Source organism: Tympanuchus pallidicinctus, unplaced genomic scaffold (genome assembly GCF_026119805.1).
Source record: "Tympanuchus pallidicinctus isolate F22 unplaced genomic scaffold, pur_lepc_1.0 scaffold3, whole genome shotgun sequence".
In the NCBI taxonomy this organism is placed as follows: Eukaryota; Metazoa; Chordata; class Aves; order Galliformes; family Phasianidae; genus Tympanuchus; species Tympanuchus pallidicinctus.
The window spans coordinates 41271787-41294736 of record NW_026294747.1 but is presented as its reverse complement, the minus strand read 5'-3'; the positions used below and the strand labels follow the sequence as shown (position 1 = coordinate 41294736).

Sequence of the window (22950 nt, the reverse complement as noted above, 5' to 3'; positions counted from 1 at the left end):
AGACAATGGAATTGAATGCATCCTCAGCAAGTTTGCATATGACACTGAGCTGAGAATTGCAATCAATACACTGGAGAGAAAGGAAGCCATCCAGAGGAACCTGAAGAGGCTGGAGAAGTGGGCCCATATGAACCTAATGAAGTTCAATAAGGCCAAGTGCAAGGTGCTGCACTTGGTTTAGGGCAATCCCAGGTATTTATACAGACTGGGTGAAGAAACCCTTGAGAACAGCCATGTGGAAAATGACTTGGGTGTCCTGGTGGAAAAGAAGCTGGACATGAGCCAGCAGTATGCGTTTGCAGCTCAGAAGAGCAACTATATCCTGGGCTGCATTAAAAAAGGGGTGACCAGAAGGGAAAGAGAGGTAATTATCCCTCTCTACTCAGCTCTTGTGAGGCCCCATCTGGAGTACTGTGTCCAGGCCTGGGCCCCCAGTGCAAGAAAGATGTGGAGCTCTTGGAGCTAGTCAGAGAAGGGCCACTAAGATGATCAGAGGGCTGGAGCACCTCTGCTATGAAGAAAGGTTGAGGGAACTGGGCTTGTTTAGCTTGGAGAAGAGGGGACTCCAGGGAGACCTCACTGTGGCCTTCCAATACTGGCATGGAGCATATAAACAGGAGGATGGAATGGATGTTTATGAGTGTGGATAGTAATAAGACAAGGGGGGATGGTTTTAAACTGAGACTGGGGAGATTTAGGGTGGATATTAGGAGGAAGTATTTCACTCAGAGGGTGGTGACACACTGGAACAGGTTGCCCAAGGGGGTTGTGGATGCTCCATCCCTGGAGACATTCAAGGCCAGGCTGGATGTGGCTCTGGGCAGCCTGGTCTATTGTTTGGTGACACTGCACATAGCAGGGGGTTGAAACCAGATGATCTTTGAGATCCTTCTCAGCTCAGGTCATTCAGTGGTTCTATGATTCTATGGCGACTTGACTAACTCCCTGGGGAACCTTTTTCTATGCAGGACAACCCTTTCTGTAAAGTTTTTCCTGATAGCCAATCTAAACCTCCCTTGGCATAACTTGAGGCCATTTCCCCTCATCCTGTCACCTGTCACCAGTGAGAAGAGACCAACTCTGCTCTCACTGCAGTCACCTTTCAGATATTTCAAGAGATCAATAAGGTCTTCCCTCAACCTCCTTTTCCCCAGACTAAAGAGCCCCAGTTCCCTAGTTGCACCTCATAGGGCATATTCTCCAAGCCCTTCACAAGCCTTGTTGCACTTCTTTGGACCTGCTCCAGCACCTCAGTGTCCTTTCTGCATTGAGGGGCTGAAAACTGAACACAGTACTCGAGGTGAGGCACCACCAGTGCTGAGTACAGGGACAGGATTACCTCCCTGGTGCTGCTTACCACACCATTCCTGATACAAGCCAGGATGCCGTTGGCCTTCTTGGCCACTTGGGCACATTGCTGGCCGACTGTCCATCAGTACACCAAGATCCCTTTCCATCAGGCAGCTTTCCAGCCACTCCTCCCCAAGCCTATAGGGTTGCCTGGGGTTGTGACCAAAATGCAGGACCTGGTACTTGGCCCTATTGAAACTCAGACAGTTTAGCTTGGCCCACTGAAACTCATACAATTTACCTTGGCCCACTGATCCAACCTATCTAGGTCCCTCTGTAGTGCCTTTCCGTCCTGCAGCAGATGAACACCCCCTCGCATCTTGGTGTAGTCTGCAAATTTACAGAGGGTATACATAGCATAGCACATCTCACATACTGCTTGTTCAGATATCCATTTTTCTATTATGGGCAATTATGAACAGTCCAGATGAAAGGAAAAAAAAAAAAAAAAAAAAAAAAAAAAAAAAAAAAAAAAAAAAAAAAAACCTGGACTAAAATCAAGTTCATGCTTAAAGCCTCTTTGTTTTCTTTCTTTTTTTTCCTACACAATATGATCTACAGCTATAATGTAACATACCATTTCTCTAACAGCAACTGATGTCTTTAAAAACAACTATAACTAAATAACACAACAAAACAAAACCCATAGAATTTGCGTAATTTTCTCTGTGTATTTATATCTCAAAGATTTCACTTTCATATAAAATCTCAAGCTAGCTGTCCTCCCACTCTGCTGGGAGTGATGTGTGTCATTTGAAGCACCTTGGCCCAAGCCCCAGAAGAAAAAACAATCTTTGTAAGCTTCTTTGCAAGTCATCCTCTTGGTAAGACAGTCCCCTTTCACCTCCTCACTTAACCTGCACCACTTTTCCCACCACGTATTCTCCTTTTCATGTGTTATTTTCTCAAGATTTTCCCATTTGCTATCCTTAACCTATGCACTCTCTTTCCAGATGTCTAGCAAAGACTGCCTTTCAGAACACAGTTCCAAAAACAAAAACATTCCAGGGGATAATTTATCTCAGAACACTGAAGTCTTTGTGTGAGCTGATAGCAGATGAGTTCAGAAGCCTGGGGATGCCTATGCTTCTAAGCTTCCTGATAATATGAGTCAATACTCTGTGTACACAGGATGAATAGAAACATGCTTCCTCTGGCACTGGATGGGACAAAAAAATACCTATAGCTGAGCTGATATTAGTCATTATAATCTCAAAGAGTGTTATTATTCTGCTCAAAGAGTGTAGATTTAGGTAAGATATATGGAAAAAATATTTTATAGTGAGGACAGTGAGGCACTGGAAGGCACAGGTTGTCCAGTGATGTGGTCGATGTCACATCCAGGGACACTTTCAAGGCAAAGCTGGGTAAGGCTCTGGGCAACCTGATCTAGCTGTGGATGTCCTTTTTATCTGCAGACGAGTTGGACTAGATGGCGTTCAGAAGTCCCTTCCTACTCTAAGGATTCTTCGATTTTATGATTCTATGATTCTACAATTATGATGTTATAGTTGTTGATTTAGTAGAGCTCTCCCGTATTACTTACAGGTTTTGCAGAACTTTAAATCCCTCTTTGCATCCCAAGTAGGAGCATAATTCAAAATAAAATGTATGGGATATATTCTTTCCTTTTAAGCAGGCTATTTCTGAGTGTAGATAAAAAGCCTCTGTAAAAAATATTTTCATAACAGGAGAAACATTTTAGGTAGCACAAGTATCTACACAGATTTTGATGATAAATTTTATTAAAAAAAGGATAAAAATGGAATTGGCTTTCTCTTACTTGTCCATTCATTTCTTGATCACATTTCTGAGACAAACAATGGACCTTGTGTAGACAAATAGGGTAAAAGCCAGGCAAAATTCAGAATTCTCCCACTGAGAGTTTTCTGTCAAATAGCCAATAATGCAGAAGATTATTATTATCTACTGTCACTTTGAGCCTGGATCAGAAAGAGAATTAACTGTATTCATCATGTATTTCTGTTACACATAAAGTATTGTTACTTGTTCATTTTAAACTATTTTTACCTGAAAACATGTTAATTTAGTTTCATCCTATTTCATATGAACACACATTGATTACACAGTTGCATTTACTTCACTGCATCTCCTTTTTATCTCCACATTCTGAACCTTTGGACCTATCTTCAGAGTTTTCTGGTAGAAAACTGATTACGCAGGTGAAGCTTCAACAGTTTGACAGAAAATGTGATTAGGTAGATTGAGTAAAATTACATTTGTCTTGTTACTTGTAACCATTGCTTCTCTTTATATACTGTATGCCAACAGATTAATATGCATTAAAGACAGAAAGTCAAAGAAAAAAAAATGATTTATTTTTTTTCACTAAGGACTAAAAATGAAATTATGGCACCTTGTGATTTCAGTAGTGTAAATTACCCACTGCGTTATTGATTAATAAATAAAAATGAAAGGGTAGTCATGTTAACCCTTAAGAAAAGGTAGTTAAGCACTGGAATAGGCTCCCCAGGAAGGTGGCTGAGTCACCATACCTGAATGTATTTAAAAACTGTTTGGATGTGGTGCTCAGGGACATGATTTAGCTGTGGGTCATTAAAGTTAGGGTAGTATGTCTAGGTTACCGTTGGATTTGATGATCTTTAAGGGCTTTTCCAACCTGACCAACTCTATGATTCTATGATTTTATGAATATGTGAACATTTGCAGGGTTTACATTTTCTTTTCCACAAGACTGGTTTTTCTGACTTCTACTTTCTTGAGAAATTTTCACTAGTTCTTTTTCTTGTTTACAAAATAACAAACAAAAACAAACAAACAAACAAACAAAAAATTGGAGTTTCTTCAGAAGTCCTTGTCATTTGCCATGACCTATCTTCAGAATTCAAGGTATTATTACTTTGCTTTCAATTGATTTCCTCACTACTCTTCACTGAACTAATTTTTAATTCTTGGTTTAATATTCTCAACTGCATTTCTTGGATGAGAACTGTGTTTTTCATAATAGTTTCCAAAGCTTCCAAGATATTAATTCTGGATTCCTATCATCCCTTAAGATCAACATGAAATCAAATATTCACTCTTATTTCAGCTCTTTTCAGAGACCTGTAGTTAATCAGGGATAAGAAGGATCAATTTCTGAGGGAAAGTGCTAAAATATCATGTCAGATTAATCTGATGGGTGACAAAATCTTAGTTACTAGTCATCCTCCATGATTTCTTTTCAGATGGATTTATATATGAGAACTGGATGGGAAGCTGATTCACCAAAGCTCCTTGTCAGAGAGCTTTATCAACCTGTAGTAGCTTCTATCATGAAAATTCCTCATCTTGTTGCTTGGAGGAAGAAACATGGGCATGATTCAGAATAAGCAAGCAGAATAAAAACATTGTTTCTAATTGATTTTGCTAAAACAGTTACTTTCCTTACACTACACTACTATTGCTACAATTTGGCATTGGTGCTTTCTGTACCTCTTCTTGAGATTATTAATTCATTTTTAAGCAAGGCTGAACTTGTTTAGTAATAGAACAGGGTATCTCCCCAGCTATCAGCAGCTGTAGAAATTCTTCTGGGAAGAAAGCAAACAGAATTACATTCATATTGGTTTTCAACCTGCCTGGCAGTTCATTATTTCACAGAACATCCTTAGCTTTAGACACATGAGGTCATGCGTTCTCAACCAGCTTGGTATATGGATGCTTGGAAGCTGGTGTCACCAGCTGATTCAGCCAACTGGAGAGGGAGTGGCTGTAGTTGTACAAAGCTGGAAACCAACTCCCACAGCTGTTGAGATTGGATCAGCCTGAAGGACAGGATTAAGAAAGTGGAGGCTGTGAATGTGCAACAAGCACCCTGTGAAAATTGACTGGATTATTTTTACTTTTCTGATGCTGCAAACCTAAAAGTGCTCTGGAATGTTATACTGCTATAAAAATACATTCTTTCTACTACATGTACTATTAAGCACAGTATCCTCTAAGCCTCACAATATTTTATCTAGCTAATATGCCACTGAACTTTAATTTTAAGTTGACTGCTTGGATTAAAAATATAAAGATGATGTGTTTCCTTACTTTAGCTGTTGTAATGAATATATTTTCACACTAAGTATGATTCATTTTAAACCTTGTCTGCTCTGTTAACCTGTGAGAACGCGTAGCATTAATCCCAAACCTACAGAATGAATCTTTGGTACTTGATTTTACAATGGAAAATAAAAATCTTTGTCTTAGAAGAGATTATTGATGAGTTCACAGATATTTCATATCCTGAGCCAAAATTATATCTGGAAGCATCAGAGAAATAATGTCTGTGAATTTAAAAGATTTTGTGGCATTTTTTTGGCAAGAACAGAGGTGACAATAGAAGTGAGAGAGCCATAGCCAGATTGCTCCTGAGAGAGGGGAGGAATGGTTTGGTTTCTATTTTGTTTCTGCTTTTGTAAATCTGCTGACATCCCTGAAATATCATGGGTTTGTTTTGAATGTGAGGGCTGCAATTAAGATTAAAATCTTTTTCATTATCACAGCACAGTCATAGAGGCATTTCCTGGGACAGAACACATGCATGGAATGTTTCATTCAAATTGAACTTCTGTGTCATGGGAGGTAGATAACAACTGTCTGGACAGAAAACATTTGCACAATAACTAATACTATTTCTTACTCCTGAAAGTGACTTGATACAAAGATAGGCAGATGTAGCTGTCACTGTTGTTCTTCCACTGACCAAAGAAAAAGAGATACTTTGAATGTCTAATGGGACCCAAATTAGCACTGTTTTTGATCAGTTCTGGTGGACTATCATTACCTTGCCCTTCTTTTTCCTTAATCATAGAACCATAGAATAGTTTGGGTTGGAAGGGAACTCTAAGTTCCAACCACTCTTCTGTAGGCAGGGATACCTCCATCTAGATCAGGTTGCTCAAAGCCCTGTAATACTTATTCATTCCTCAGCAAGTCAAGTAATTCTCACTTGTCAGTCTCATAATTTATTAGCTTTAGAACTCAACAGAAAAAAAGCATTTTTTTTTTTTCAAAAAGAAAATAAGAATTTTCACTGAAAGTAGCAATTTCTCTGAGAATGTCTGCATTATTATTATTTTTAAAAATGTTTTACAGGAAAGAATCTAGGTGGAAACAATATAGAATCTGAAAACCTGTGCAGGCTTGTGCAGGATGAGCAGGAAAAGATGTAAGTAATACAGATCACAAACTGATTCAACATGTTTCCTGTTGCTAAAAGCAACTGGAGCATATGAGAAAAGTTACAATTTGGAAAGCACAAGGGTAAAGTGTAAAAACTAGGATTTCAGATATGAGTACTTTTTGCTTGAGTGATTGCTAGTGGCTAATTAGAAGAGATCTAATAAAACGATTTATGAGATGATCAATAAAACTTGAATGAAACAGCTTGATGAATGAAGACTTTTAAGTTAAATTCCAGCTTGAATATATTTGGAGCTGTGTTAAAGCTAGTTTTTCAGATACGATCCCTTAATTAATTAATTAATTAATTATACATACATACATACATACATACATACATACATATGTTACACTAGGTTACTTCCAAGTTTCAAAGAAACATTCATATATGTGCTATAAATACGAGCCATCAAATTTCATGCTTCAGGTCATTGCTTGATCACAATAAAGCCATTTTGCCATATTTCCTGAAATGCACTGCACAACTATGATTTTGAAATTAGTCTTTCCACAATAAATGCCTCATTCAGTGAAATAATGCATTAGAAATTGTTTGTCAACACATAACCTTTATTTAATATAAATGAAGTAGGAAAACTTATTTGCAGAGAACTTACATCAGACTGACCCTCAGGAAATAAATGTCTGGTTGATGTCAGTCTTAGACAGGAATAGATGAGACTATTGAAGATCTGGCATATTCTCAGAAATCATAGAATCTATGAAACTAAAGTTAGGGAGAGGTTTGATAGTGTTATTCCAAGTTGAAGTTAGTGTTGGTACTTAGTTCTTTTCACAGGACACATAAGAACACTTGCAAAAAGTAGAGCATTTCCAAACCCGAAGTCAACAAAGAAATTACTAGGAACAAAAATAACTCCAATAGCAAAATGTTTATTCATTGGAATTTCTAATTCAGATTGGAGTGATGGCCTGCAGGATATAGACTGAGGAACTATGTGTGAGAAAATCACAAATGGCTGAATTACTACTTTGCAGAATACCGAATTTTTCAGTAGAAGAGTATCATCGATGTTTAGAATTATAGCATCTCTTTTACAGTGATGATAAAGTGATTTTGGTTATGAGATGAGGCCAACTTAATATTTCATTTCATATTAATTCCTTTTTGTATAAAATTAGCACTATACTAGCAGGTCTGCAAAAGATCCTATAATACTGAATTATTAAGACTTTATAACCATTTGATTCATATTAGCATATATTAGGAATGACCGTGACCTATCTCTTTACCAGAGTTGTCAGAATGAGTTCAATAAATTTTTTTAAAGGTATATGAGAATTGCCTTAGAGGAGCTATCAATCCTGTCTCTCTTCTGCTATGGATAATGGTGGAAGTTGGAAACTTAATTTCCTCCCTCCCACTGAACCTAGCTCCAATATTTCATAGTGGTCAAATATTTCTTCTGACTCTTTTCCATGCTCTGGAGCAGAGTTATTGACAAGCATTGTTTTGTATCTGTAGAAGTTGATTTTGTCAGTAAATGCATAATCCTTTTCATGAATGCTTTGAAAATACACTTCACTAATTTTCTATGACAGCAAGTTCCACAGATTAATCATATATCATACACATCAATATGCCTGTTGAGGCTTTTTGATCTTACTACTTTAAATTTGTTCAAAATATCTTTGTGAAGCAAATATATTTTGTGCAATAGCACCAATTAAGGAAAAAATGAAGTAGAAGAGATAATAAGAAAATATAAACAAACGTAGCATCAACCTCAACTCCTTGTCTAGTTCTTTAGTATATTCTGCTTCTTGAAGATACCAAGACTGGGTAGAATTTTCCCATAAGGCTTTACAAAGATGGCTGAAAGATCCCATTATAAAACAGAGTACTCAAGAAAGGTTTTAAGACATGAAGAGAGATAGCTCTGGCATAAAAAATATTGGATTCAGAAAGAGATATTTCAGTCGTATGGAAAATCTTGTAATTCAGATGACTTTATTCAGTTACTGTTAGTTGTATCTCATTTTAAAAGTCTTGTCCAGAGCAACTCTTCTGGCCTTGTGGCAATCTGGAACTGCAGCTAAGTTAGTTTGGAAAGTGAATACTTCCAGCTGGTTAATTTTCATCTTTTTGTAGGACTTAACCATCAGATACTCCTTTCATTTGTTCATTGACAAATTTTCAAATTTTACTCTAGATCGAGACCATTCTTTGCTGATGACCTAGTAAGCTGAAACTTCTTCCTCAAAGATGTGGCTATAGTTAATTGTATAAGCTTAGACTCTACATAATATTGTGTTCTGATGGAATAGCTTGACTGGACTCCTATTTCAATGCTCATGAAATTCTTCTTCTGTCTTTGAACTTGAAAAATGAGCCACTCTCATCTGATGCATATAAATGAGGCTAATCTCTCTGCTGCCTCAGTAAATATCATGCTGTGTCCCAGCAGATGCAGGTGAGTAAGAGTCGTTTGCCACTACTGATGTTAAAAGGGTACAAATCAGAAAAGCAAGATATGTTTTATTGAGTATGCTTGTGTGAATAGGAGGATTTGGGAGCATCTTACTATTTTCCAGGTTGCTAGCAAAGCTCTCTTCCCTTATTCAAAATAGGGTAATTACAGAGCCCTGTGTTCTGATGTTTTCCTCTCATTGAAAAACTAGATTTTTCTATTTCTGGCCTTCTTATACAGTTTCAAATCAAGCCCAACAGAGGAATATGCTATTCTCCATTGACTGTGTAAAAATCAGATGATTCAGACCCTAAATTTAGTTGTGTTTTATCTTGATAACTGTTCATTGGAAGCTCCATTCATTATTTTACATTATCATAATATTTTCGAGGTTTTTCTTCCCTCAAATCTAAACAATAAAAATTCTTTTCTTTCAATTTATTTTAGTGTTTAAAAGACTGATTTACCTTCTGCTTCTGCTGAACTTTTCATTCTAGATGCTGCAGGAAATTCACTCCTACGGCTAATATTTTACTAAGTACTAAAAGAGGTTCATAGATTTTTTTTAAGCTAACAGCTACTTGCAAGTCATGAAAATATGATAAACGATGATCCAAGAAACTTACATATAATCAGAAATTATTTTTTCAAAATAGCTACTTGCTAAAAAGTAAATTATCTTATTTCTTTATTTTCAATGTGTATCTTCAACTTTCAACCAGCAGCCTTTTTGATTTTCTCTGATAAGTTACTTTTATCTTTTCTTTTCCTAGTATATTTTCTCAAGTTTATGAAAATATTATTTAATAATATTTCCTAATATCTTTTTTTTTAAGTTCCTTATATGCAGGTGATACAGTTCTTTTGAAAGACAAAACAGATGGAACTCTCTACACTTATTCTTACTAGAGGTATTACTTGAATCATTTTTTACTCTGTTTTCCTCAAACTCTGTAGATATAGTTTTTTTGTTTGTTTGTTTTTTATAACTTGTTATAAATCTTGCCAATTCCTTAATGGCTTGGATATGCAGGAATAACTTTTAGTCTTCCTTGCCTGCGCTTACATTTTCCTGAATTTACTTACTTTTTTTATTTTTTTATTTTTTTTTTTCTGATCATGCTGATTTAAGAATCTTGGCCACATCTTACTTGTCTAGATAGATGGGTGGTAGCAGAATAATTATATTATAAGGAATTCTGTCACGTACAGTTCTTGATCAAGTTGGGATGCAGAATCTAAAAGTGCTTATTAGGAATACTGCCATAATACAAATAATAGTACTCAGTAAGTCCTACCTGGCTCCCAGATCTGCATTCTTGGAGAAAGGAAGAAAAATCATAACAAGTTTGCCTGTTAACTTTATATTTGATGAGATATTTTTAAAATAGGTGATAAATCATAATTTCTCAGGATTTCCTCTAAGCAACCATTTTACCTTTGTCTCCAGTCTTATCTAGTATTCAGTATCACAGTTACAGTTATGACATAGTTCTTCATGTCTTTTATTTTATTTTTATTTTTTAGTACAATGGAAAAGAATTGGGCTTTGCAGTTCTGCTCATTGCTATTAAACAATTGATAAGCACAAACTATTTTACAGAAATTTTCCTGGAGCTAAAAGTATTTCAGGAGGAATGTAAAAGTGTTTAAGATTCAGCTGCCTGTCTGTATCCTTCAAAGACATTAGAGGAAACAGACTGACTAACTAGTAGGTATATCTTAGTCATAAAATCCTACACTGTAGTAATCATAACTCTAGACTATTATTCCACTCTCTATTTTCATTACTTCTATCAACTAGTAGAAATACATTGTACATATAGCTGTATTTCACTTCTCAGATTCCCAGCTATCAGCTCCCTCTATCATTTCATGGATTAAGTTTATATCTTGGGAACAATTTACATCCAGTAGTGCCTTTTACTCTACAGTAAATTTCTTTAGAGTTGTGTTCTATATTTACGCGATTGATTTCTCACAGTACATTCAGAAGAACAAAGTCAGCCATGGTACAAATTGTTAATTGATTTTAGATGTAGATATGAATAGGAATAATAATGCTATGTTGATTGTTTTTATATTGTGGATATAATTGAGAGGTTGTTAGTACTAAGTTATTTAATGTTTTTCTCACTGAATTAGGAAACAAACTTTAATCCTGGCTAGTGTGGGGAACACCAAAACATCTGAAGTAATAAATAATATAGTGCTTATAATAAAAGAAATAGGTCAGTGTTACAAAGTTGGTAGTTATAATATAAGAAAATGTAACAAATTTGCCAGATGTAGACTCCTTCTTACAGTTCTTCTTATAGGAACAAAATAAATCATATTTTTAAAATAGAGGGAACTTCTATAGGAAATAATGTTTCAAGTCTGCATAGAATGCACAATACATTTTCTAATAACATGGCAGAATAAGTGTGATATCATGCCTGAATGCCTAGAAATTGGTCAAAATAAGTTATTAGAAAAACATGACGAGTCATAAAGCAGGGTTATTTGAGTCTTCATCATAAAGATGGTCTGGATTATAAACACGAGAGGCTGTTTCTTACTCTCCACCTTTCTACTGGAAAGTTTTTTGCCAAAGCTGATGAGATGCATCAAAACCAAGTGGCCTGTTAAGATCAGATTGATGGCTTGGGGGTGTAAGTAGCAGACCCCTGCAGGCTGGCAAGGATTAAGACAGTCTCTATGACAGTGAGCTTGCTGTTACTTTTTTGTTAGAGAGCAGTAAATACCAAGGCTAATAAGGAAAGAAAAAAAGCCTACAGATTGTTAATCACTGTGGTAATTGGGGAGTAGAGGCTCAGTTTTTCTTTTTTTAGATCTGTATGGCTAATCTTTCCAAAATAAAATCTTCAGTTTAGATTTCATAAATTATCTCTCACTGACTAATGAAGCACTTTATATTTCTGAAAGTAATTCATTTATCTGAAATTTAACATGAGCTTTGATCTTGAATCTCATTGCTTTTTATAAAAAAAAAAAAATGTACTATGTAGTGACTGAACTTGTTTCAGCACTCACACTACATAGTTATTTACTTTTGTGAAAGGTAGCACATCAAACTGACATCAGTTTCTGTCACATCTATGTCATAGTCATTTATATGGCTTTGTACTTAGGATTCAAGGCAAATAAGAACTGGGACAAGTATGAGCTTCGTTTTGCTCATCTGAATAAGTTTATTCCTTCAAAAAGCTACAGAAACATTCAAGAAGTTGAGTGTTCACGCAGAACAGAAGTTTTGTAGGCTGTATGGGGGCAGAAACTACCAAGGAATGTTTCATATCAAATTTACACTCAACAGAGTGGAGATGACTAATTGTTAGGTGAGAAGTTGCTGTAAATTCATGTTAGCAGTTCTGAGTTCAGCTACAAGATATTATCTAAGACTCAATGGAGAGCTGACTAGGTGACTCAGAGAATTAGTAATGGCTTATACAATCATTTCTAAATTGAGTTTGTATATACTGAACTATATTGTTGCTAGTCGTTGCTAGCAAATGACTCTTCTGTGGTCTCTGAGTTAATTGTTAATCTATATTTGTTTTAGTGGACAGATCAGTTAGAAGAACAGTCATAGCTGACCTTATTAAACATAGCTGGTTATAACAGTGGAAACTAAAACCTGAACAGTCATGGCTACTCTGTCAGCCATAGAAGTAGGTTTCAAAGAAGAAATGAGAGGCATAGAGTACAGAGGAGGTAGAATGGGTGAGATCACTGAAACATCTCTATTATGATATTCTCTATTAAAAAAAAAAAAGAAAGAAACATAAGTTCACCAAGTTTTCCTGTTTACCTTGAACTGAGCAATCAAGGAAGAATGCACTGTGCTGGAATTAGATTTAACCAATGAAAATGACTTATGTGTGAATGTTCTTTTAATGTCTTGAAATTACCTAGTATCTGTAAAAGAATATTAATTTTCTAGACCTTATCATAGTAAGTGTCTTATAATATTAATATAAGACTAGAGTCTCATACATATGCTTAAAGCTATGATGTTTTTTTCAGAATCCTTTATCCTTATAGTCTACAGATATATGGAAGTTGTGGAGAATGTCTTGCATCAGTTTTCTAATAGCATCTCCTAACCAACCTATGTGTGAATGTTCATTGTAAAAGGTTATTTTTGGTATATTTAATAGATCACATTTTAAGAGGGTGTTTTATTACTACTGTAGCTGCATTTTTAAAATAACAGAGACTCCATTCCTTGCAATTCTACCTTATCTTTAACATCTTTTGTTAGATCAGTTACTACATTTGAAGTACGTATAAGCTGTTGGATGTTGTATAAGGCCATGGGCAACTTGATCAAGTCATCAAGTGGGTCAAAATTGATCAAGTGGGTGACAAAATTGTCCATGAAAGAGAGTTTGGAAGTCAATGATCTTGTGCCATTATGAAAAGGAAGTAATCAATCTAAATAGACAAAAAGCTTATGATAAGAATTTACAGAAGAAACTTGGGAAGAATAATTCAAATCTTTTCAAAAGAAAAAGGGCAAGAAGGTGGACAGAAAGTAGAAATATTCCATCTGAAATGGTGAGTTTCTTTTTGTGTTTAACTATGTTGATTTCCTGCCTTGGTCCTACTGTGCCAAACAAAACTATGATGAATCATACACAGAGTTTTTTTGTGCTATTTTTTTTTTCAATGTAATTTGAGTTCAAAAAAAGGTGTTTTATTTTTAGGTGGTACCTCTATAAAAGAACATAATTTGTTACACAAAAAGATGGTGGCCCCAGTTTCTCCCAGAGAACAGGAAGTGTATCCTTCATAACGTCGAATTATTATTTAAATAAGGAAAGAAAAATAGGCAGTAAAAATCTTTGAAGAGCTGCCCAGGAATGTAGAGAAAGAACGTGAAAGGATTTACTTTCTAGCCAGCAAGAAGTATCGAAGACAGGATTTTATATATATTGGTATTTTGAACTGCAGTGTCTCCAACTTGTATTTCCTTAATAAAACAATGTATGTATCTGAATACTTTAGTAGATAGTAAAATTTAAACAACTTTGTTTAGCTTCTATGAGCAGTGCTGAATTCTTCATTGAGAGGGCAATCCTCAAGCTTACTGTGATTCTGAAGTGGTACACCTAGTGCAATAAGTAACTGACAAGGGTAATATATATGCTGCTAAAATATAAGGATGGGGTGCAATGTTAAATTTTCCTTTGCATTTTTATGAAGGCAGCAAAATAATTTCAACTTGTAAAAACCTGCATCTGATCTTTAAAGTTAAATTGGACTTGCCATTTTGAATTTCTTAGGAATCGGAGTTTGTTTTTTTTTGTTTTTTTTTTGGTTTTTTTTTTGAGACTCAGCCTATTTCAGTCAGTTAGCCCTGGCACACATACTGTGAAACAGCCCATTTTGCATTAGCAATGCTGGTATGACTTCTTCATGCTCCAGAGGAAAAAATAACTTTTTTCTATTTCTTAGTTCTTTCAGATTCCAAACTCTCATGGTCCTATAATGAAATAAAATAAAATAAAATAAAATAAAAACAAAAAAAAAAAACAAAACAAAACAAAACAAAACTTGATGTTTTACAGTTTTTAAATTATTTTTCTTTGAAAACTTCATAAAAGTGCATTTTCAGTTAGGGAAAGGGGAGGAAGAGCCTGTCATGTGGGAATGGATGTAGGCTCATCAGATCAGAGGCAGCTCTTACCAAGGGCATGTTCCATTTGGCTAATTTCCTAGAGATGAGATGAAACAAGCCATGTTCTTTGAAGCAGTTGAAAGCTAGGAAGGATATGAAGGTTGTTTTTGACCCTAGTTGCTGCTTGTCAAAAATGTGTGATTTGCTCTCTGTTTAAATACAAACCATAAAGAGCAGAGGGGGGTAGGTGAAAAATGGAGGAAGTAAGCCAAAAAAAATCAAATATTTTCTGGCAGGTTATGCCCATCAGGTCTCATCATGGTAATGATTATGGTATAATACCAACTTTGCAATGCAGAATACAAATATGCCTTTTGCTGAGAGTGCACAATTTGTTTTAAAGGGCTCAAAGAAACTCCCTGTGAGATAATTTGGTACTGCAATCTTAAGGAAATAAAGGTTATTTTAGCAAGAACTTCGCTTTTCTACACCAACAAGTCTCTAAAAATGCTTTAAAGATCAGATTATTAAAAGGTTGACTGTAAACTGTTTACTTCATTTGAGTTTCCTTTCTAATTTAGTAAATAATAATAATAAGAGAAAATGCAGTGTGCAGCTGTACCTCAGGATAGATAGCACTTTTTTGAGAGTTTTCTGACAGATTACAAACAGGGTCAGACTTTGTGTGCATCTGATTGATGCATGCTATTTAAATGTGACTACTGAATTCAGAGGGCAATAGCAATCCTGGGTTGCTGCTGGTACAGTACTACATCTCGTATATGAAGTAACTAAGTTAATTTGTTCTGAGTGTGCTGGGAATTTCCAGATTAGTTTTAATTATCATTCAGTATTTGAGGTTCAGGTTTGCATTCTTTGCCTGAACAAAACTTCTGCGGAAGTTACTAGCATTAATTTTATAATTTAAATTGTTGTTAAGTTTCTTAACGTTCATTAACACTTAACATTTACCTTGAGAACCTGTCAAATCATCAAGCAACAGGATGAACAAAACCCTTTATTACAGGATAAATTTCCCTATCCACAAATATCTCAGGTTTGTGTGTTGTTGTCATCTGCTAATTTACACTCTATCACTTATATTTTGTATACATTCTTCAATCCAAATGAAGTCATTTGTCATTGGTTAGAGTCTGGAAACTTAACAAAAAACTCAAATGTTGTTTGAAGATTCTGCTGCTGAGCATATGCATCTTAATTTTCAGCTTGTTCTGTGGTATAATCTATCAGTTCTTCATGAATCTTGCTTCTATGTGCACTAAGTACAAGATGCAGGAATTTAGTAGAAAGATAAAGAAAAGACACATAGGCAGTCTGAAAAGGAAACATAAAACATACCTATCTACATCCCTGTTACCAATGCATCTTTTTTGTGATGTACTGAAATTGTGTAATGTCTCATAAAACTCCATCTCACAGATCAATGTCAATTAGATTATATTCTCATCAGATTTTCTCTTAAAAATGCAATCATGGCTTTTGAGAAATTAAGAATCTCATTTTATGTAGTCTCTCACTAGGCTAAGCATTGGAAATGTTATGAAATGTGCATTAGCATGAGTACTGATTTGATTATTATATTTTATGAAAAATAGCATCAGAAGTCAACAGATTCAGCAGTAACTATTTGTTGAAAGCCATATCTGAAAAATGGGTAACTAATTTTCAGAAACAGTTTTTATATTGGACATTTTCAAATTTCTACAACAGATAACTAGTACACTTGTTTAACCATGTGTAATACTGAAAATTAATTTGAGCTTCGCATTTGAAGATCTGAACCTAGATTTCCAGATACTTGGGAAGTAAAAAATTAGATGTGTTCATATAAAAACTGAAAATCATTAATAAAAGAACTTGGATCTTTAAAAGGACTTAGACACAATATCAAAATGAAATGAAAAACTCTGTGTATCTAAATAAGATGATGGATTTGAACCTTAATTTGATAAGGTGATATAAAAACAGCATATCGAACTGTACAGAATATAGTAAAAATTCCTAAAAGGAAAGATACATTGGTCAGCAATCTTTTGTTTCTCTCAAATCTTGATTGAGCTGATTTTTTAATAAAAAAATTAATTATTTCTAGAAGAAAATTACAACTAGACTTGAGTTTGGAGCACATTTACTTCAAGCACCCAAATGTTATGAAATCCATGTTGTCTAGATACATAAGAGTCTCACAGGTAGAATTAATCTTACCAAGACTTAATAATTTGGAGTTTTCAGATCAATACATGACAGTTTATTTTTCTCAGTTTTAATTCTGTGTATTTTATATAGACAGTATACACTGTTTAATAACATGTTGCTGTCTCTGCCACCTGTCTAAGAGACATGAGACATTACAGTTTGTATACTATACAGCCATAAGGAGACATTTGATCTGATGGAAAGAGTTGTGTGATAAAAGCACAACAGGCAGTCAGAAATCCTGCTACCTACTTTCTAATTATGGTTCCTCCACCTACCAGCAGCATATCCACAGAACAACTTATTTAACTCCAGAATTAAAACACGCTCACAGAGATTTAAGCTGATACATAGGGCTGTGTGAATATATATAAGTACTAGAAGCTGTTCTTCCACTTATGTAATTGTTTTTTGTTAGAATGCCAATGGGCAATAATGGTGGTTCTCAAGGTCCAGAACAAGTTCAGCTGGAGCAGCTGCATCTCCCAAGTAGCAGAGAGGAGAAAATAGGAGTAGGGGCATGAGAAATGAGATGACAGTGTTGACATCTGAGGAGGAGGTGAGAGGAAGAAACTAGACACACTTGTTTTCATCTTTTTTTCCAATAAAATTTTCCAAAATTACTGTGCTATTACTGAAATGTATATGGGTATTTATACTTCCAAGAAATATAGGAAAGAGGATCAATTGTTTCACATAGAATGGAGGTTGTCTGCCATGTTACTTGCATTCATTGTGTGTGCATCTACAGTGTGCTGTGCGTTTCTATACATGATATGCTTAGAGGAATGTGCAACTAGGCTTGTGTGGCAGTCTGCACTTATGCAGAATATCAGCATACTAAACTTCTGAAATAGCTCAATAAAACTCTGCTTTTTCCCTCATCTCAACATAATCTTCCTCATGCTAAGAATGTCTATTTTGAATTAATTATAAATCTCCTTTTCTTACATTTGCCACCATGTTTATGCAGGATTAAGTCAATATATTTTAGCATTTTCTAAATATACTTTAGCATTTTTAAAATGTGAACACAATTGTTCTATTTTCATGTAATGAAATACGAAGAGGTAAATGTTCAACTGTGATATACAACAAACTAAGCCTTAATAAGCCAGGATTTTATATCTAATTTAGGTAGTAAAGAAACATCTGTGGGTCAAGAGCTCTTATTGCATGCTTCAGATGAAAGCCCGGAATATCTTCTCTATCAATCTGGCACATAGCCCATGTAGATACTTGATATTTTGCCCACAGGAGTAACATGTGAACTAGTTACATACTACATGATTAAAATTTTTGCTGATCACAGAATAACAAAAGAATAAAAAAATCTAGATGTGAAGGGAGAATAGGAAATCAGCTGCAGATGATTACAATGCAAAGAGAAAACTTGGCTATAGAAATTTATCAGAAGGACAAAGAAGGCCGAGCATCTTCACCTCCACATCACCATCTCTGTTTTAGCAGAACCTTCTATCAGAAATCCTTACGAAACACTGTGCCCAGTGAAAGGGTGTGTTGGGGAGGTAAGTGAGGGAAGGAAAAGGATTTTACGGCTCCATGTATAGTCACCACCACTAAATCTCAATCACACTTTGATAGAGACAGGAGAAAATTGATCTTAAATTCTAGAGATGTCTTCTTGCAACTAAACATTTTTCAGAGAGACTTTCCAAAAGTTGTGACTCTTGTATTTTCGACTGCATGTTTTTACTTTTTTTTATTTTCTTCTGATCTGGGTGATAACCGAAAGTGATACAGAAGAAAACTGAACTGAAATCTTATGGGATCAGGCAGGACACAGTTGAGATTGGGAGGACTCAGTCTATCTAGCACCTCCAGACAAAAGTGTCTGAACATAACAACCAACTACATTGTTGAGAAGAGAGAGAAACTAACACATTATTTGTATGCTATGTATTTTTAGGTAGAACAGTATGTTATGAGAGAGTTGGAAACACTAAACCTTTTTTATTTTTATTTATTTATTTATTTATTTATTTTTGTACCAGGTATCTTCTTGTTACTTTGCTTGCATTGCATTTCCTTGGGTCTCTCTTTTCTTGGATCCAAACTAGGCTAGACCTTGAACATTTTTCAAAGAGGTTATGTGAGCTCCATATCATTGTTCCTCAGTGTTCAGTCACACTTCCAGATGCAGCTGAACAACATGTTAACCAATTCTGAGTGGTACATAGGCTTCTGTGACAGAAGAAAAGTTGTGTCACTACTGCATAGCCAGGCACTATTTAAAATATGCTTAAGGCTGCTTTCCCAGCTCTATGTGCTCTATGCGACAGCACTGGGTCAGATTGTCAGTTTTTCAGGCAAATGTTTTTGTATTTCATCTGCTCCTTAAATCTCAATTACAGGCATCTAGACCAACGTTACTAAACAAAAATAACTCTTGGATGTGAAATTCTTAAAACACAAGAGAAAAGAAGAACTGAGTAATATGAAGAGCATATACAAATAAAAAAGTTGGCTGATTATGACTAAAACCATGGCATAGCTGTTTACAACCAAAATCAGGATCTGGATTTTTTTTGTTTTCAATTGATTGGAAATCAAATTACTTAAAACATCTTGTGTATATCCTGAGAATCAGGCTTTCTGCTGAATGTGGTGGTCCATTGCAACCTTATGAGATCCTGTGATGAAGACATTATCTTACAGAACACTTAACTGTATATAAGAAATGACATGACTGTAGGACAATATTGGATGTTGAGGGATGATATCATGAAATGTTATGCCCATTTAAAAACTAAATTAAAATTTCTTGGAGGTAAACAAGCACAATAACTTAATACCTGCAGAGCTGTAATGGCTTGCTAATGCTACAGTTCTGAAATTAATTTCATGGCTGAAAGCAGACAGTACTCCAAATTTTGAAAGTAATGTCAACTGAAGCAAAGAACTGGAGTGCAATTTATTGTTGTACAGAAAACACTAAAAGGCAGAACCACGAAAAACAAACAAAAAAAACCAGTAGTCTCCTTTCTTTCACTTATTATCAGTTAATTTAATTACTAAATGCTTTTTAATTTGGTTAAATTTTGAAATATTGTTTTAATTGGAATCATTACTGTATTACAGGAAGAGTAACCCTGCCTCACAAGATAATTATCAACTTGTCTGTATGAAGATATTTAGGAACATTTCACAGTGCAAGGTTATTCTATGTAATTACCTTACACTTGCATTCAGTAATCAAAAGATCTTTGTAGGAGTAAGTAACTCTTTGATACTAAATGAGAACAAATGTGAAGACTGTTAACACGTTTTAACTTATGAAAATTGTTTTAAGTTTTGGTGGATTTACCTTAATTTTTCTGACTGGTCCAGTGTTAATAGTCAATAAACTATTAAACTGCTAAAGAGCTTGCTTTCCAGGTGTTAGATAAAAGCCTAAGCAAATTGCTTCTTTTGCAGAATTTGCAAATGACCCAATGTGTTATCACAGAAATTGCAAACTTCTGCACTAAGCCTCAAGATCAGCTTATGAGTCAGTTTTTCTTACCAGGTCTAATTCTTCTTGTATTCCCATAGTCCTATACAAGGAAAACTCATCTTCATACCATACTATCCTTGAGTTAGTGTTAGGGCTGAGGCCTACAGGATGAAGGAAAAAGTAATTAATTTGCTTTTCCATCATAGATTTTTGCACACTTTTTTCCTAGTTCTTTTGGATAGTCTAGCAAACACAAGAGATCCCTGTGTTTTTATGACAACGTGTGTTGAGAACATCTAAAGACATACATATTTGGAGAACTAATTCTCCTCACCAGTTCGAATTGTTTGTTCTCTCTCTAGAGGATCACTTATTTCTTCTTCATGAAGTGCTTTGTTATTTGTTGCTTAAACTAATATTCCTATTAAGGAAAGTTATACAAAAATATAAAACCCCAAACCAAAACCAAAAATCAAAAAACAAGCTTCTTAGCATCACTGCTTCCTAACTTCCAAATTCTACTTTAGGAAAATGCCTAAAAGAAAGCAGACAACAAAAGTACATGCAAGATATTTCCAAATCACAGCAATAGAAAGGATTACATACTTTGAGAACAATCATGTACTAATCCTAATTTTAATCCTCTATTTCTTCTACACAGTGAAACAGCTAACATACTTCAGACACAGTTAACCATGTAATATCTTCTCTCTTCAGGGAAAGGCTTATAGAGTAATGCAAATAAAAACTACATAAAGTAAATTGTTAAATCATAGAATCAGAATTGTTCAGATTGGAAAATGCATTAAAGATCATTGTGTACAACCACAACCTATCTTAACAAATAACCCTCCGTGAAATCTGCAAAAATTACTTTCCATCTATTCTTGTCTGTTGTTCATATAGTTTCTTTCCTGTTTTCCAGTATTTTGGAAGGATCACTGAAATAGTTTACTAAAGAGACAGGCAAAAATTAATCATAGTCATGTTTTAGGATTCAAGAATATTACCTATAAAGATAAGGAATTATACATAGTTTTCATTTCTGTAAAACAGATTTGGATTTCTCTCCTCCTCAAACATCTAATACATTTGACCATTTCACTAGTCATTTAAATTACTTTGTATCTTAGGGTATAAACATTAAAAACCATTTCCCAGGGGTTGGTGCTGTGGCCTGTCCTCTTCAGTATCTTTATTGATGACCTGGATGAGGGCATTGAGTGCACCTTCATTAAGTTTGCAGATGACACCAAGTTGACTGGAAGTGTCAATCTGCCTGGGAGTAGCGAGGCCCTAAAGAGGAATCTGGACAAGCTGAATAGCTGAGCTCAAGCCAATGGGATGAGGTTCAACAAGGCCAAATGCCACGTCCTTCGTTTTGGCTGCACCAAACCTAGGCTATGCTACAGGCCGGGGGCGGGTTGGCTGGAAGACTGCATAGAGCAAATGGATCTGGGTATATTGACTGATGCTCGGCTGAACATGAGCCAGCAGTGTGCCCAGGTGGCCAAGAAGGTCAATGACATCTTGGCTTGCATCAGGAATGGTGTTGCCAGCAGGAACAGGGAAGTGATTGTCCCCCTGTATTCAGCTCTGGTGAGACTGCTCCTCAAGTACTGTGCCCAGTTTTGGGCCCCTTGCTGCAAGAAAGACATTGAGGCCCTGGAGTGGGTTCAAAGAAGGGCGAGAAAGCTGGTGAGAGGTCTGAAGCACAGGCCTTATGGGGAGTGGCTGAAGAAGCTGTGATTGTTCAGTCTGGACAAGATTCTACTGTGTTTGGGGGAATAAGTGAGACTACCTGTCTTTCCTATTTCTTATGAGCTGCAGTGGCACAGCTACACATATTACATGTACATTGCTCCAAAAGTAATGCCTCCTATTTATTTCCAAGTAAACTGCAACAGATACAAAGAACACAGGAGCATCATTTCATTAAAAAAAAAAGTAATCTCATCTACAAAATAACATATTTCAAAATGGGCATCACCCAGAGATGCATTTTTGCCAGCAATGAACAAGAGTCTGCATGCTGCACCTATAAAAATCTGCATGGCGGTTTGGAAGGTGGCTAGTCTTTGATATCACTGTCACCACTACTGAAACGCACCACCTGTCTCCTCAGTGTGCTCGCATACACTTTTTGGTCTCCGTAAGTGTTTAGTAAGCACTGAGGAACTTCAATGGATGCAATTTTTTCAGCATAGAGGAGTTCAATTGCACACCTTTGTTTCATATGCATTTCCGTGCCAGGTACCATTTTATCAGACTACACCTCTGCTACCATCTGGCACATGGCAACAAAATGCAACAGAATATTGTTAGGAAGGTTCAACCTCTGCTGCCATGCAACCAATATCTGTTTGTGATGTCGTGGGCCAACATAAAAAAATGGGAGGCATTGCTTCTGGAGCAGCTGTCATACTGTAAAAGCTGAAACATATCCATAATACAGACTTTAGCAAATATATTTTGCTAGAGGTTATGAACAAATGTAATCAGTAATTATCTTAGCTGTGCAGATTAAAAGCTGTTTTGTCAACATAGGTAGTTTCACTGAAGAGTGGGGAAAACTTAGGGTGGATCATAACATGCAGTTCCCAAAAAGGTTTTTGCTGGCATGTGATAATGTTCTACTTGTCTATACTGGCAAAGTGCTCATAGTGCTGACACAG

At 35.6% G+C, this 22950-nt stretch overlaps 1 long non-coding RNA gene across 1 annotated transcript in view; it reads right to left on the bottom strand.

Annotated features, from left to right (window-relative positions):
- Positions 1-1780: 1780 nt before the first annotated feature.
- Positions 1781-22950, bottom strand: part of LOC128085730 (uncharacterized) — a 388537-nt gene continuing 367367 nt past the window's right edge. The window contains exon 2 of the long non-coding RNA XR_008209067.1: positions 1781-1836. This is a non-coding gene — a long non-coding RNA (uncharacterized LOC128085730). The remainder of the gene's footprint in view (positions 1837-22950) is intronic.